A 17,089-nucleotide genomic window follows, 5' to 3' on the forward strand; every position below is an offset into this window, starting at 1 on the left:
ATTTGGGGTGACAATGGGGACAAGCTGGATTTGGGGTGGCAGTGGGGACAGGCTGATTTGGGGTGACAATGGGGACATGCTGGTTTGACTCTTGTCAGGAGCTCACAGGAGAGCTCTGAGGAAGATTCTGGATCCCACCAGGAAGTCCCTGCAGGGCCGTTTGTCCTCCTCATCCTCCTCGGATCACGGCTGGATTGGGATTTATTCCCTTTTTTTTTCCCATGGTCTGGCCATGGATGCAGGGATCAAATCCCATTTCCCAGCTGGGATCCAGCCAGGAGCTCTCTCCTGGGTGCAGGAGGGATTCCTGGGTGGATTCCCAGGTGAATTCCCAGATGGATTCCTGGGTGAATTCCCAGGCGGATTCATGGGTGGATTCACAGATGAATTCCTGAGTGGATTAATGGGTGGATTCCCAGGTGGATTCCTGGGTGAATTCCCAGATGGATTCCTGGGTGAATTCCTGGGTGGATTCCCAGATGGATTCCCAGATGGATTCCTAGATGGATTCCTAGATGGATTCTCTTGTTCCTTGCACCCAGCACCTGTTGCAGGCTCCTCTGGATCCCCACCACATCCCAAAGGCCTCTCTCTTCCCATTCCCTGGAAAATCAGCCAAACCTCCCCAGTGACCAGCAGCACCCAAGTTCTCCATCAAGGCCCTAAATCCCCATGGGAATCTCGGCTATTATCCCAATTTTTGCCACCTCTTTTCTTCTCCCAGCGCTTTTCTGGCTGCTCTGGAAGTGAAGCAGAGCAGTGGGCAGTGCCAGGCCTTGAGGAGACCCAGCAGCACCAAGGTAAAATAAATAACCCCAAAACAGAAAACTTCTCCCCCAAGCTCTTCCCTAAAAAAAAAGAATGAAAAAAAAAAAAAAAATCTGTCTTCCCTGATGATTTCCCTTTAAACCCAGCCTCTAATATTTGGATTAATTTGCTTTTAATGCCTCCCAGGCTGGGAACTTGTAGGTGGAGTTTTTTTACCCGAAAAATGAATTAAATCAGCCGAGTTGTATCAGCCAAGTTACAAACCCATCAAAACCCGGGGCCAGATCCTGATCTCATCGCCGGAGGGGGCGGACGGGGTAAATCCAGCGCCGCTGGAATACACGGGAAAGGATTTTGGGGAAGGATTTGGGGAAAGATTTTGGGAAGGATTTTGGGAACGATTTTGGGGAAGGATTTTGGGAAGGATTTTGTCACGGAGCTCCGGATTGGACCCCCTGGGTTTCTCGTGGAAACACTGAGTGACTTTGGAGCACAAGGCAGAGTCAGGCGTCTGTGAAATCTCTCTCCATTCAAGGGCTAAATATAGGGAGAGGAGCGGCAGCGCTGTCACTGCTCGGGGATAAATAAACCCTGGAGAGGCTCTGCCGGGAATGCCGCGGGGTCCTGGGGGCACTGCAGGGACCACGGAGCTGGAGATGCTCCCACAGCTGCTGCAAAGGGGATTGAAAGGATTTTTCCTGCTTTTTATCCCTCTTTTCCTTCTCCCTGCTCATCCCTGAGCTGCAGCACCCAGAGGTGGCTGTTCAAGGCTTGGATTCTTGCCTGGAGTTTGGGATGCCGATGGAAAAGGTCCCATCCCCGTCCCATGGCATCCACACCAATTCCCTGCTCTGCTCCCACCTTTCCCTTCACTCCAAGGCCTTTGGAGACCCCCACAAAAATTCCCGCAGCCACGGAACTGCTAATTACCCATCACCGCACTAATGAACCTCTCCTAGCTCATTCCTGCTCCCAATTACTCCAACAGCCCCGTTAATTCCTAATTAAGCAGCTCCTTGATCAGGGAAAAGGGCCTTGAAAGGAGAAGGGAAAACGCCAGAGGAGGAATTTGGGGATTGGGAGGGATTTTTTGCTTTATGGCTGTAATTAGGAGATGAAATTGTTTGCTCACCTACAGAATTCATCACCAGAGTGCCTTGGAGCCTTTCCCTTCCCCATCCCTGCACATCCCCGGTTGGAAGCACGGCAGGATTTAAATTTGTTTAGGGCTCGTTATTAAACCCCCAAAATTTGTGACAGCTCAGGAGGAACATCTGGGTGGGATGAGGGGAATTCCGGGATGCTGGATCCGTGCTTTTCCATGGATCCCCCCCATTCCCCTCCCCAGCAACTCCCAGGGAAACAACTCCAGGGAAAACCCCCGAGATCCCGAAATGAACATTTTATCCCTCCAGTTCCGACCTCGTTTCATTCCTCACATCAAGGAGGAACCTTGTACTCGGTGTTTGCAGCGCGGTAACAGCTCGGGGACCTTCGTGGGCCCCGAGGAAAGTCCCCGCTGCCGGCGGTGACAGCGCGGTGGGCGGTGCTGAAAGGGAGGGGAGCGAAGTGACAGCGAGGGAGAGGGAGAAAAACGCTCTGCCCGTCACTCCCGAGCTGTCAGCCCCGAGCCGGGGAGGCGGGGGAGCTCCCCAGCCCTACTTTGGGACCGTTCTTCCCTCCAGGGATGCGGGGAGAAGGTGCTGGAAGAGCTGGAGATGCTCTTGGTCCCACCTGGATCTTGGTGAACCCACAGAGAGTGGACGTGAAATCCTGGGATGCGACAGCAAAGGCAGGGGTGACCCCAGCTGGGTCACTTTTGTCACCTTCACCAAGTTTTGGGGTAGCGAGCAGCTTTTTCAAAGACCCGAGAGACTCCCAAAATCCAAAATCTGGAGGCCAAACCAGCGGGGCAGCCCCTGTGCCACACGTGGAGCTCCAGCAAAGCCACCCGGAGCCTCCAGACATTCCCATCCTTCAGGATCCTCTGGATTCCTGCTTCCAGAAAGGTCGATTTCCCCTCCTAACCCCACCTTCAGGTGCTTGGGGAGGCTGGGTGACAATAAGGGGACATCACTGGTGTTGATGCCACAGGGAAAAGCTGTGGTGCCACCCAAAAGAGAGGTGAAATACCCCAAAGAGGGGTGAAACACCCAAAAGAGGAATGAAATACTAAAAAAAAAAGGGATTAAATACCCAAAAGAGGGGTGAAATACCCAAAAGAGGGATGAAATACCCAAAAGAGGGAAAATACCCAAAAGAGGAATGAAATACCCAAAAGAGGAATAAAATACCCAAAAGAGGGGTGAAATACCCAAAAGAGGGGTGAAATACCCAAAAGAGGAATGAAATACTAAAAAAAAAGGGGATGAAATACCCAAAAGAGGAGTGAAATACCCAAAAAAGGGGTGAAAATGAGCGGAAAAATCTTGGATGCAAAGGTGACCCCTTCCCAAAACAGGAAGAAAAAGGGAATAAGGAAAACCAGACACATTTCCAAGTGCAACAAACCAGGAACGGCTCCTTTATTGGAATAATAACCATCAATAATGCATTGCTAAGGAGCTGCAGATGAGTGCAATTAAAAAAAGCAGCGCATTCCCCGAGCAAAAACCGAAATTATTCCTCACAGCTTCCCCGAGATTTATGGAAATGAAGCAGTTCCTGAAGCTCGGCAGAGCCGGGGAGCCCGGCAGGGGAGAAAGGGAAAAAAAAAAAAAAAGAAAAAGGGCCCTAATGTAGGGATTTATAAATATTTTACAGCTGAGGAGGAGTGGGGAGCCATGGATATAGATGGGATTGCGGGTGGCTGTGGTGGGAGGAAGGAATTAATCACAAAAACGGAGGAGAAACTTTCCTCCAGGAGCACGTGGGCACACCCACGGCTCCCGAGGGGCCCCTGCTGCCAGGGAGAGCTTGGAGTTTGCTCTGGGAGGTGCAGATGTGACCCGGTGCTGATGCCCTCCCTCCACTTGGCAGCGTGCCGGGCATGGAGGAGGCACCAAGAATTCCTTGGGAAAGGCGGAGTGTAAATATTGACCGGGAAAAGCTGGTGGATAAGGGCTGGGAAAGCCACGCTGAGGCGGGAGGGGGTGATCTGGGATTTGGGGCCGCTGAGACATGCCAGAAATTCCCATCCCAGAGTTATGGGATCCCAGGGGTGGGATAATCCCAGGTCCCAAACTCCTGTCACTGTCTAGCGGCCCAGGATTAAGGTGGCAGCTCCCCCTTCACCTCCAGCTGGGAAGGGAGCAGGGAATGAGCTCCAGGAAATGTCACCTGGGGTGGGGACAGCAGTGCCCCGTGTCCCTGGCAGGGAGGGGAGTGTCCTCTGCTTCCCTGGAGATCAGCAGAGGAGCAGAGGGAAGCCAAGGCCATCTCGTGGGATCCTGGAATGGTTTGGGTGGGAAGGGACCTTACAGCTCATCCCTGGGGACAGGGACACCTTTCACCGACCCAGGTTGCTCCAAGCTGGCCTGGGACACTTCCAGGGATGGGACAGTGCTCCAGGTTTGTGGAGCTGGACCTGTTCCCACCTTCCCCAAAGAGGAGCAGGGCGAGGCTGAGGCTCCTCAGAACCTGCAGGGATCCTTCTGAAGCTGGAATATTTTCCTTTTCCCTCCCAACACTTGGCTTGTGCTTCCCAGAGGCTTTGCAGCAGCTGGACCATCCCATCCTTGCTCCATCCAGGCTGAGGACAGGGACAATTCTGCACCAGTGTGGGGTCCCATCCCAGCTCCAAACCTGGCTCCATCTGCCAGGTCCTGGATGCTGAGAGCTCCTTGATCCCCATCCATCCTTCCATCCATGGATCCATCCATCATCCATCCATCCATCCATCCATCCCCCATCCATCCATCCATCCATCCATCCATCCATCCATCCATCCATCCATCCATCCATCCATCCATCCATCCATCCATCATCCGTCCATCCCCCCCATCCATCCATCCATCCATCCATCCATCCATCCATCCATCCATCCATCCATCCATCCATCCATCCATCCATCCATCCCTTTATCCAGCCTGGAAAAGCTCCATGGCACCTGCCGGGAGCTTCTGCAGGTATGAAACCCTTCCAAGGGCTTCTTTAAAAATCCAAGAATTTCTCTTGGCCAGAGAGAAATGAGTCACAGCAGGGAGAGAGGGAGAGGAGAGGGAGCTCACGGCAGCAGGAGGAAGGAGAGGCAGCAGCAGGGCTCGGACACTGCAGAAAAAGGGATGGGAATTCACTGGGAACAGCCATGGCCTGGGACACCTGGTGCAGCTGGAAATTTGGGACACAGCCACTGTCACACTGAGGGTGGGATTGTCCCTGCAGGATTTCCCCTGAGGGATTTTTACCTGCAGGATTTTTCCCTGCAGGATTTTTCCCTGCAGGATTTTCCCTGAGGGATTTTTACCTGTGGGATTTTTACCTGCGGGATTTTCCCTGTGGGATTTTTACCTGCAGGATTTTTTCCCTGCAGGATTTTTCCCTGCAGGATTTTCCCTCTGGACACCGAGCTTTTGGCACCCAGGAAATCCAGCTTGGTAAAGCAGATCCCTGCCTTGCTTGGGAAGGTGACAGGGACATCCCAGCCACCTGCTGGGCGCGGCACTGCCCTCACACAGGGGAGGCTCAGCTTGGTCACCAGGAAGAATTTTTCCTGGAAAAGGCAGGATTGGAGCTGCCCGGGGAGCTTTGGAGTCCCTACCCCTGGATGTGCCCAAGGAAGGCGTGGATGTGACACTCCAGGTGACAACGCAGGGACCGGGCACAGCTCGGACTCCAGGATCCTGGAGGGACTCTCCAGCCTCGCTGGGATTCCAGGAACACGTCGGGGCTGCAGGAATCACCTCGGATCCGGCGGGAGGGTCCGCGCTGCGGCTCTGGCACAGATGTCCCTCCCTCCCTCCCTGCTGTGCCTGTGTCGCACATCAGCGGTGACGCCAGCAGCTCCTGTCCCCGCTGACTGCCGCGACAGCCGATGCCAGCTCCCGGCTCTGACGTGGGAACCTGCCCTTCATTTCCAGTGCCACCGAGCCGTTTTCTCCCTTTTTTTTTCCTCCTCCAAGCGCCGCTCCGCTCCACACGGGACGTGACAGGCGGTGATGGAGCACCGGGAGGCCCCGGGCTTGGCGCGTCCCGGCCTCCCGAGGAGCAATTAAGCTAACGAGGGCCACGGGCTGGGCTGGCAGCGTCCCTGGCAGCTCGCGGTGAACCCGGGTCAGGAATGACACATCTCATCCATAAAGGATGGCGATGGATGAGGCTGAGCTCCGGGAAAAAAAAAAAAATAAAACAACCAAGGAAGGGCAGGAGGGGAGGGAGAATCCGTCCCCAAAGCCCAGGAAGGGGATGGTGCAGCCCAGGGGATGAGAGGTGAAGGATCTCTGCAGGATTGGGGTGCTGAGGGTTGGGGTTGGGGCAAAGATCTGGGGTAGGTGTTGGAGGAAGGGACGCAAATCTGAATCCAGGTGTGCTCCAGAGCCAAACCCCTGTCCAGGTGTGCTCTGCTGGCGGATCCCAGAGAAGAACATCTGGTGATGGAGACGCTCCTGGGAAGAGCCCCCTGTGCAGGGGGTTTCAGGGGGGTGGCATGGGCCACCTGGCCTGGTTGGGCATCTGGAGGAGGTTTCTGCATGGGAGAGCTTGGAGCCTCTTCCAGGGCCTAAAGGGACTCCAGGAGAGCTGGAGAAGGACTTGGGACAAGGGATGGAGTGACAGGACACAAGGAATGGCTCCCACTGTCAGAGGGCAGGGCTGGATGGGATATTGGGATGGAATTGTTCCCTGTGAGGATGGGCAGGAGCTGGGATGGATTTCCCAGAGAAGCTGTGGCTGCCCCACCCCTGGAAGCATCCGCAGCCGGGTTTGTGGGATTTGGAGCACCCTGGATAGGGGAAGGTGTCCCTGCCATGGCAGGGGTGGCACTGGGTGATCTTTACGATCTCTTTCCACCCCAACCATGCTGGGATTCCAGCATTCCCTAGGTGAGCTCTGGGATCCCTGGAGCTCTGTCCCCTTGCTGTGCCTCCACCGAGCCCCCGGTTTGCAGGGAAGAACCCCCAAAGGGCTGGGTGGGAGCACAACCCCCAGGGATCCGCGGGCTCTGCGCTCCTCCCCGAGCTCCACAGAGCCGCTTCTGTCTGTCCTGGCTGCGGATCCCAGCTCGGGGCACCGGGAAGAGCCTCTCCTTTCAGGCAGGAGCTGTGGGCAGCGCCGCGAGCAGACGGGGAGGAGGAGCAGCAGCAGCAGGAGGAGGAGGAGGAGGTGGAGAAGGCTTGGAGCAATCCCTCGGGGCACCACGGCTGCAGGTGCGGGCTCAGCTCTGCCCAGAGGGAGGAATGCAGGCAGGCAGCAGGGACTGGAGGCAGAGATTCCCTGTGTGCCATCCAGGAGGGTTTGAACCCTCCAGCCCTGCCACACAGCCCCTCCAGCCGTCCTTTGTCCCGTTCCCCTTGTGACGAATATCCTTCCTCCCCTTCTCCCTGAAATCCCAGCCTGTGCTGAGCTGGGATCGGGATCGAGGCTTTCCAGCCCGGATCCTGGAGGAGACTGAGCAGCTGCAGCCTGGCAGAGCAGTGTTCAGCCTGTGGGCACATCACTGTCATCAGTGTCCAGCCTGGGGACAGAGCAGTGTCCAGTTTGTGGGCACATCACTGTCATCAGTGTCCAGCCTGGGGACAGAGCAGTGTCCAGTTTGTGGGCACATCAGTGTCATCGATGTCCACTTTGTGGGCACATCAGTGTCCAGTTTGTGGGCACATCAGTGTCATCATTGTCCATCCTGTGAGCACATCAGTGTCCATCCTGTGGACAGATCTACGTCCAGTTTGTGGGCACATCAGTGTCCAGCCTGCAGACAGATCAGTGTCCGGCCTGTGGGCACATAAGTGTCCAGTTTGTGGGCACATTAGTGTCCATCCTGTGGACAGATCAGTGTCCATCCTGCGGACACACCAGTGTCCATCCTGAGGACACACCAGTGTCCATCCTGCAGACACACCACTGTCCATCCTGCGGACACACCACTGTCCATCCTGCGGACACATCAGCTGCTTTTTGTGCCCCATTCTCAGCAGCCCCTCGAGCCGGGCCGGGCTCCTCATTCCAGCGGCATTTTCCAGGGAAGGGGAGCCCGGGGAAGGGCCCGAGCTGCGGCAGCGCTCTCAGCCCACGATGGCCCCTCCCTCCCTCCCTCAGGAAGCAGAAGTTCGTTCCTTCCCTCTCGCTCCCCACTCAGATTTTCCAGTGACCCAGCGCTGATGGAAACTCAGCTGCTCTCTGGCCCTTTCTTCTCCAGGGCTTTCGGGGTGTTGTTGTTTTTTTTAATTTCCAGCTGCCCCCCCAGCCCTGAGTGACCCTTGGAGGACAAAGCATCACCTCTGGCACTGGCACAGTGCGGGGCTCACCCGGTTCTGCTCTGAGCAGGGGAGATCCGCAGGGAAAAGTGGAAAATACCCATTCCCAGCTCCATTGGGAATTCCCACAAAGGGGGAGCAGCCCTAAGCAGAGCCCACCGTGACTGGGGACTGGGCCCAGCCTGGCCAGGGACAGGGAGGAGACAGGGAGGGGACATGGATGCAGCATCCCCTTTTCTTTGGGATTGCTTAGGGACAGCTGGAACAGCATCCTCCTTTTCTTTGGGATTTCTCAGGGACAGCCAGGAGCAGCATCCCCTTTTCTTTGAGATTTCAAAGCTGCTTCCCAAAGGGACAGGCAGAGCCCAGCCTGAGGCACCCAAACATCCAAAAGGAACAGCCCTGTCCCCCCTCCAGGTGACACTCTGATAGCACAGTGGAAAATTCCGATATTTAAGCATATTTTGGGAACATGGAAGCAGCTGCAAAAAGCTTCCCAGCCGTGGAGAGCCGCGCTGGATCTCCCCAGCAGAGCTGGACACCCGGCCACATTCACACCTCCTTTCCTGGCAGCAAAACCGCTCCCAGCAGGGCTGGATCCCGGCTGGGTCCCGGCTGGATCCAGCCCGATTCCCCGGCGGCATCTCCGGCACGAGCTCCGGCTTCATCAACTCCTCAATTACTCATTAAAAGCCCCAGGTTGGAATCCGCAGCCCGCGCTCGAGCGGAGGCACAACCAGAGCTCTCCCAGCGCTCATCCCTAAATCTGCTCCTAATTAGGAGTGGACTCACCCTTGCAATTAATTGCTGCAGTTGTTCGTTAGCGCCTGGATACCCAGATCTGTTTGGGAGAAGAGGCGGCAGGGTAATTAATCAGGCGGTAACGAATGAGGGGAGCCAAACCCGTGGCAAAGTTTCTGTACCTGGCCGGGGGACAGCTGGTGGCTTCCAGCGGAAAGTTGGCTTTGGGACAAACGGGATTTGGGCATTATTTTTTTTTTTGTTTGCCCGGCTCTGGCGGTGCTGCGGAGCCGCTGCTCGTGGGCGCTGGCAGCCCCAGGGGCTGTCGCTTGGCGTGACACAGCTCCGGTGTCCCCGCTCGCCCCGTGTCCCCGCCTGCCCGCTCCTTGTCACCGAGCCCCGAGGGAGCCGCAGCCGGAGCTGGGACTGGCGGCTCTGATTCCTCTGCAGGCGCCACGAACCTTGAAGGCACCAGAATCTCATTTTCTCCCGTTTTCCCCATGGTTTTTTCCTCTGCAAACCTGGGGAAGGACAGGGAATATTCCCCATCCTTTGCCACCGCTCTCGGAGCAAACTCAGGAGGAGCTTAACCCTTTCCCAAACCTCCTTAAATCCATCTCAGCACTCCCGTGCCTCAGTTTCCCACCCCCGCAGGCTGCACGAGGCTCGGGGCACCCGCTGAGCCCGAAAGCTCTGGGTGCTATAATTAGGATTTAGGGAAGTGAGAGTCTTTCTGTGCCTCAGCATTTTCATTTTCCCTCAGCGTGGAAAAAAAAAAAACACCACCCCACACCCAGCCAGACCCCCCAGGAAATCACGGCTGAAATCATCTGGGTGAAGCTCAGGGTCATTCCCGGGGGTTTGGAGCAGCTTCCAGAAGGTCAAGGAGGCTCTCGGGGCTGGTTTTGCAGCATTTTGACCATAATTGGGCTGGTTTGGGGAGGCACAAACCCTGGGCTCCCGCCACTTTTGCCAAGTCGTGGCGAGGGTCCCAAAACCAGTGAGGATTTTGCTACCAAGGCGATCTCAAATCGAGATATTTAGCGGGGGGAAAAAAGAGAAAAAATCAGTGAAAAGTTAAGCAAAAACACCGCTGCGAAGTGAGGGAGGGTGCAGAGCTGCGCTCTGGGCTAATGGCTGGTGAAATTACATTAAAAACTGGAGCAAAGCAGAGCCTGGAAGGCAGATCGATGCAAACAGCACGAGAAACTGGGACGCGGCTCCTAAGCCGGGGTGTTTATGGCTGGATGGCGGCGCGGCCGCCGTGACTCACGCTGGGCTCGGCCGACCGGTCCCGGCTCTCCCGGGGCCTGGTGCCGCTCCAGGCTGCGTGCTCAGAGCCCAGCGTGGGCTCGGTGACAGCACCCCGCTCCTCGACGGGATGGATTTCTGTGCCAGGCAGCGCCGTCCTCACAAAAATGCGTTTTCCCGGTAATATCCTGGTTTTCCAGCCGGGTTGGGGGATCAGAAAATACCCTCTGGGCTCTGCAGGCCTTCCCTGAAAATCCCGAGGAGGGATTTTGGCCGTTCCTGCCCGCCTGAGGAGGGTGAGGATAACTCTGGAGAGGGACAAATCTCCTAAAGATCCCCTCGAGCCCTGAGGCAGCACCTGGGCGGGTGGATGAGGGCAGTGAGAGGGATAAATGTGAGAGAATCCGTGGATAACGGGCACAGCTGGGCACACAGGCTGCAGAGGGCGGTGATGGATGTGGAGGTGCCAGGGCAGCAGCACGGGCAGAAGGTGCCAAGGTCCCCGAGGAGCCGATGATAATGATAATTGTCACCTATTCCCCATGATAATTGTGACTATGATAATTGTCATCATATTGGTGATGGATGGTAATCACGAATTGGGATAATTAACAAGCTCAGCGAGCAAGGTCGGTGCAGCCCTTCCCGCTGGCCCGGGGCCACCGCCAGCCCCGGGGCCACGGCGACATTAACGGGATTTGTCACCAGCGGCTCGGAGCGACACGGAGCAGCTCCCGCAGCCCGGCCTGGCTCCGGCCGAGGCACCCGGGGCAGGGTTCCAGCGGCGCTCCGTGCCCCTCTCGAGTGTCACCCGCGTGTCCCTGCAGGAGATCCCGCTGGGAATGCGGCTTTAAGGACATCCTCTCCCAATCCCTGCCTCCCCGGAGCTGCGGAACTCACCCAGCCCTGAGCGAGGAGCAGCCAGGCTGGGACCGAACCGGTCCCAAAACTCCGCTCCGGAGCCCAAAGTGATTCCGCAGATTTCTCTCCCCTTTCCTCCACTTCCATTTCCCCCTGTGGCTGTTCCTCCTGGGATCCCTGAGAGAAGAAGGAACACCCACCCATCACCCCGCTGCTCCGACGGGACCCCCCAGTTCTCCCCCGCGGCCCGGAGCCCCCCAAATCCAGCCCCTTGTGCCTCTCGGGGGATCTTGGCAGCAGGCGCCCGCTCCTCCCGGATTAATCCCGCTCCCCGCCACGGGCCAAGGGCTCCGACAGGAATAAACACATCCCAAATGCCTTTCCATAAGGGGAGCGAACCTGCTGGCCGAGGTGCCGCTCTCCCGGCTCCTTTCCAGCCCCGCGGTCAGCAGGGAAAGGCTCCGGCACATCCCGGATTTTGGGGATGTCCCCAAAGCCACCCCACGGCAGCACCTCCGCTCCCCACCCCGAACGCGGGAAGGACGCGCTGGGGACAGAGTGTGAGAGGCCGTGAATTAATGAATGAGTGTTAATTAGCGATAAGGGAGGGTGGGAGCTGGCGGTGCCCCCGGGGACAAAGCAGGGGGTGGCTGCGCCCCTCGCGGGTGCCACCTCACCCTCCAGCAGGGATTCCCCTGCTCCCAGCAGCTTTTCCCATTCCCGTCTGTTTCCCCATCCTGCTCGGAGATGGCTCCTTAAATAAACCCCGCTAAGTAGGGCGGCCTTTTCTGTCCCCTGCTGCCATCGCTGCTGTCTCTGCTGGCGGCCCCGGGTCACCGCGCTGTCCCCTCTGCCCACCTGGCAGCCGAGGGTGAGGCTGGGCTGCCCTGGTGCCCAGCCCCGTGCCGTGGTTTTGGGGTGGCAGTGGGGACAGGCTGGATTTAGGGTGGCAGTGGGGACAGGCTGGTTTTAGGGTCACCCCCAGCCCAGCCGCCAGTTCATCCAGCAGGGTCCTAGAGGGCGCTGGGATGGCTTTGGGGCAGGAATTTGGGATTGGGAATTCAGTGGAGGGACAGAGCAGGTGGGGACACTGAGCAGGACTTGGTGGCTCTGCTGGCTCCCAGCTGGAACCAAACCCTGAGCACTGGACCAAAATCCCATTTTCCAGCCCCAGTCTGGCTGTGGGACCAGGGAGCTCCCAGGGCTCTGTTGGGATGCTGATCCATCGGGATCCTGATCCCAAACTGCCTCTCCTGCTGCCACAGGGCTGCTCCTGGTCTGGGCTCCTCCATCCTGAGGGAAGCAGCCAAGAGGAATCAAACTCTGGCTGAGCTGGAGCAGCAGCAATTAAACCCAAATGATTAATCACAAACAGAGAGCAGCCATAAAACTCCTCAGCAAAAGCAGGGAGAGCTGGAGAGGCTCTGGAGCAGGGCTGGGCTTCCAGCAGGATTTGGGATTTCCCCAGGTTGCTGGGTTCCCTTTTGGGTTGGGAGAAGGGTGAGCTTTGGCTGGAGGTGTCTCCTTGGATGGATTTTCCTCCAGGACAACCAGGGCTGCTCTCCTTGGGCTGGGAAAGGGGCAAAACCAGGGCCAGGATTTGCCCAGGGCCTGAAATCCACCTTGGAATATCTTTGGGATCCTCTTCCACCCCAAAGCTGCGCCTCAGAAGCCAGGGGAGCATCCAGAGCTTCATCCTGGTGCTGCACAGGATTGTCCCCAGAAAGGGGCAGGGGGGACACAGGTGGAGACTGCAGAGGAACAACCGGAGATCCTGAGTGGGAGCACAGCCTTGGAATTCCACACTGGATCTCCGCACGGCAGCGAGGAGTGGAGCTTGGGTTTGGGTTGGAATTTTCCCGATGTGTTTGGGTGGTTTTGTGTCCCTGAACACGCGTGGGAGCGGCAGCAGCAGAGCCTGAGCTTCCCACGGGGCTGTTCCTGCATTCCCAGCGCATCCCACAGCTCTGATGCCACTGCATCCCATGGCTCTGATCCCACTGCATTCCCAGTGCATCCCATGGGGCTGTTCCTGCATTCCCAGTGCATCCCACAGCTCTGATGCCACTGCATCCCATGGCTCTGATCCCACTGCATTCCCAGTGCATCCCATGGGGCTGTTCCTGCATTCCCAGTGCATCCCACAGCTCTGATCCCAGTGTATCCCACAGCTCTGATCCCACCCCATGCCCACCACATCCCAAGGGGCTGTTCCTGCATTCCCAGTGCATCCCATGGCGCTGATCCCACTGTATCCCACAGCTCTGATCCCACCCCATTCCCACCGCATCCCATGGCTCCGATCCCACCCCATTCCCCCCGCCCCGCTCCCGCCCTCAGCCAGGACCCCAAACTTTCTCCCCTCTGAGGAAAGCAAAGCCGAGGACCAGCGCGGCTCTCCCGTTGCCACGGCAACCCGCAAACATCCATCGGGAAATCGCCCAGGGACCGCATCCTGCTCGTTTTCCCTGCCCCATCCCTTCCCAGCCGTCCCAGGGTGTCAAATCCCGGTGGGAATTCCAGGAGAGGCCAAGGAATGTCCCCAATGCCCTCCTGTCCCCGGGAGAGGCTGGAAAAGCCTCCTGGGGGACAGGGATGCTGTTTCCATTTCCATTTTTAGTCTGAGGGGTGTCCATCCCCCCTCTCTCTGCAGGAGCCTGGAGGCTTCGCCGTGCTGGGAATGAAAATCCATTTCCAACACTTGATTATTCTTGTTAATAATAATTTTAAAAATTGGCTGGAAAAGGCGTTGCTGACCTTGGCACAAAGGGACTCGGCGCCGGGTGGGGTAAATGGGATTTTTGGCCTCATCCCAAATCATTAATCCCAGGAAATGCCCTGTGACTCGGGGCAGTGCTGATTTATTGATGCAGGCTCCCATCCCTGCCAGCCTGGGGCCAAATCCTGAAATCATCCCGAGCACTGCTGCCCCTGGCTGAGGGAGCTGCTGCGGGGCCAGGCTGGGGCTGAGGGACAAGGGGGGGTGTGGGATGTGGGTGCTGGGGGATGTGGGTTCTGCAAGATTTGGGCGCTGCAGGATTTGGATTGTGTGGGATTTGGGTTCTGCAGGACGTGGATCCTGTGGGATTTGGGTTCTTTCAGATTTGGGTGCTGCAGGATTTGGGTGCTGAGGATGTAGATCCTGTGGGATTTTGGTGCTGCAGGATTTGGGTTCTGTAGGATTTAGGTTCTGCAGGATTTAGGTTCTGTAGGATTTGGGTTCTGCAGGATTTCAGATCATCCTGGGATTCAAATCCTGGGATTTAGGTGCTGAGGATGTGGATCCTGCAGGATTTGGTTCTGCAGGATTTGGGTTCTGCAGGATTTGGGTTCTGCTGGATGTGGATCCTGTCGGATTTGGGTTCTGCAGGATTTGGGTTCTGCAGGACATGGGTGCTGCAGGCACTGCCAAATCTAGTGGACAATCACCCCACCTGGATCCAAGGATAACATTTCCTTGTGAATTTGGACCATTCCAAAGCCAGAAAAACCCCCATGGGGTGAGCACACCCCGAGCAGTGCAGCACAGCACCCCAAAACCACAGAGCCACCTGGAAAACCCTCACCCCTTCCCATATTCCCTCCATCCCTGCAAGGAATCCTCAGCATTCCCTCATTTCTCCTCCTCCCACCACCTTTATCCCACAATTTTTCCCAAATGGGAAACTCAGCACCTCCTTTTCCCTGCTCCTGCCCTGTTCTTTTCCACGATCCCGCTCCTTAAAAGCGAAATCAACCCCATCTATCACCCTAACGATTTTCATTTCCCGGCTCTCCGCTGATTTATGGAGCCGCTTCCCGGAGCTGCCGAAAGTTCAGGGATGGGCTGGGGGTGGCCAGGGACACACGGGGACACCGTGGGCTCCCTCAGAGTCCCGTGGCAGCACGAGCTGGGAAAAGGCTCAAAATAACCCAGGGGGGGTGACAAGGAAGGGACATTTGGCCATCCCACAGCAGGGAGCTGTGTGGAAGTGGGAAAATCACGGGGTGTGGGAGCAGCTGGTGGCACCCGGACTGTCCCCTGCTGCTGGCGGTGTCACCCAGCCCTGCTGGCACTCGGGGCGGCGGTGACAAAGTGACACCAACAATCAGAGGGGTTTGAGGCCATAAATCCGAGGGATGTCACCCTGCCCTGGGCGTCCCCAGCATGGGCAGAGGGGATGTGGGGCTTAAAAACCAGCGGGATTTGGGTCTGGGGATGCCACCGGCCCCATCCCGCAGCCCTGGGGCATTGGGAACCTTTGGGAAAGCCCCTTTGGAGACATTTCCTGATCCAGACCCTTCCCAGCATCCCCATCCCTCAGCCAGTCCAGGCTGCCTGGATGTTTATTTTCACCTGCATTCATTTGCCTACATCTCTCTTTTCCCCCCTTATTTTATTCCATTTTTTCCTTATTTTACTGTTCTTTTTTCCCCTTATTTTCCCCCTTTCCCCCTTATTTTCTTCTTCTTTTTTTCCTTATTTTCATCTTTTTCTTTTCCTTATTTATTCCCCTTTTCCCCTTATTTTATTCCTCTTTTTTTCCTTATTTCCCCCTTTTTTCCTTATTTTATTCTCCTTTTCCCTTATTTTATTCCTCTTTTTCCCTTATTTTATTCCTCTTTTTTCCTTATTTCTCCCCTTTTTTCCTTCTTTTATTCCCCCTTTTTTCTTATTTTATTCCTCTTTTTTCCTTATTTATTTCTCTTTTTCACTTATTTTATTCCTCTTTTTTCCCCCTTATTTTATTCCCCTTTTCTCCTTATTTTATCCCCCTTTCCCCCTTATTTTATTCCCCTTTTTCCTTTATTTTATTCCCCTTTTCTCCTTATTTTATTCCCATTTCCCCCTTATTTTATTCCCATTTTTCCTTTCTTTTAGTCCTCTTTTTTCCCTTATTTTCCCCCCTGTTTGTCCCAAGTCCCGACTCGATTTCAGGCGCTCCAGAATTTAGAAACAATTTGCTCCACATGCCACTTTCCTGAAGGGATCGAAGGCTTCTCCCGGCAATCTCCGTGTCCCCAGGGAGGGAGGAGCCATGGGGACAGCGACAGCGGGGCCACAGTGATGCCACCAGCTGCCACCCCCGGGTCACACACCCCAGGGGGAAAAAAAAATCAACGCCAGAAGGAAATTCCTCTGGGATGTGGGAATTCAAATTCCCCCACCCTGCTCTGGGTGCACAAAGGAACATCACCCTAAAAAAAATCAGAAAAAGGGGAATTTCCCCCAAATCCTCGCAGGGAATTTCATCCCAACGAGCAGGGCCAGAAAAAAAAGCAGCTGGAAGCACCAGGGAAGGGAAATAATTTCAATTCCTCGAGCAGCAATTTGGGCTAAGCGTGCTCTGCATTCCCACAGTTTTCCCTGTGGGGAAGCTTTTCCCGAGCCCTGGAGAACTCCCTGGATTTCTCCTCAGCTCAGCCGGGTCCTTTCCCTGCAATCCTGCAGCTCCAGCATTTCTCTGATCATAAATTAGCGACGCTTGCACTCGGAGCTGTTTCTCTCTTCCCCCTCTCCAGGTTTTCCACATCCCACAGCCGGGGAAGATCCAGGCTTGGTGTGGTTATTTTAAAAGACGCCGATCAATCAGAGCTCCCCTCCTCCCGTCCTCATCCTCAATCAATCAGAGCTCCTTTCCTCCCATCCTCATCCTCATCCTCATCCTCATCCTCATCCTCATCCTCATCCTCATCCTCATCCTCATCCTCATCCTCATCCTCATCCTTGGCTTCTCCAACCCCTCCTAATCACAGCATCCCCCCCAAACCCACCCAAATCCCCAAATCCCGCTTGGAAGAGCTCAGATTAAGGTAAAAAAAAAAAAAAAAAAAAAGGGGAACACTGAATTGCCAGTGGGGAGAGCCTCGTGCCCATCAGGAGACTGGATGAGGTCCTTGGAAAATCTGGGATTGAGGCCTGGAAAAGCCACTTCTGCTGGAGTTTTCCTCCATTCCGTCACTTTTCCATGCCCAGATGGGAGATGATCCCCTGGGAATGGGGCTGGAGGGAATTTTCGCTGCTCCAGGAGGGGGGGATCCAGGAGCCCCTGGGTTGGGAGAACATTCCCATTTTGGGGGAGCCACGCTGCTGTCACCCCCCCAAGGAGGTGACACTGCCACTCCTGGCTGCCACCACC

This window comes from Camarhynchus parvulus, chromosome 26, assembly GCF_901933205.1.
Source record: "Camarhynchus parvulus chromosome 26, STF_HiC, whole genome shotgun sequence".
NCBI classification, from domain to species: Eukaryota; Metazoa; Chordata; class Aves; order Passeriformes; family Thraupidae; genus Camarhynchus; species Camarhynchus parvulus.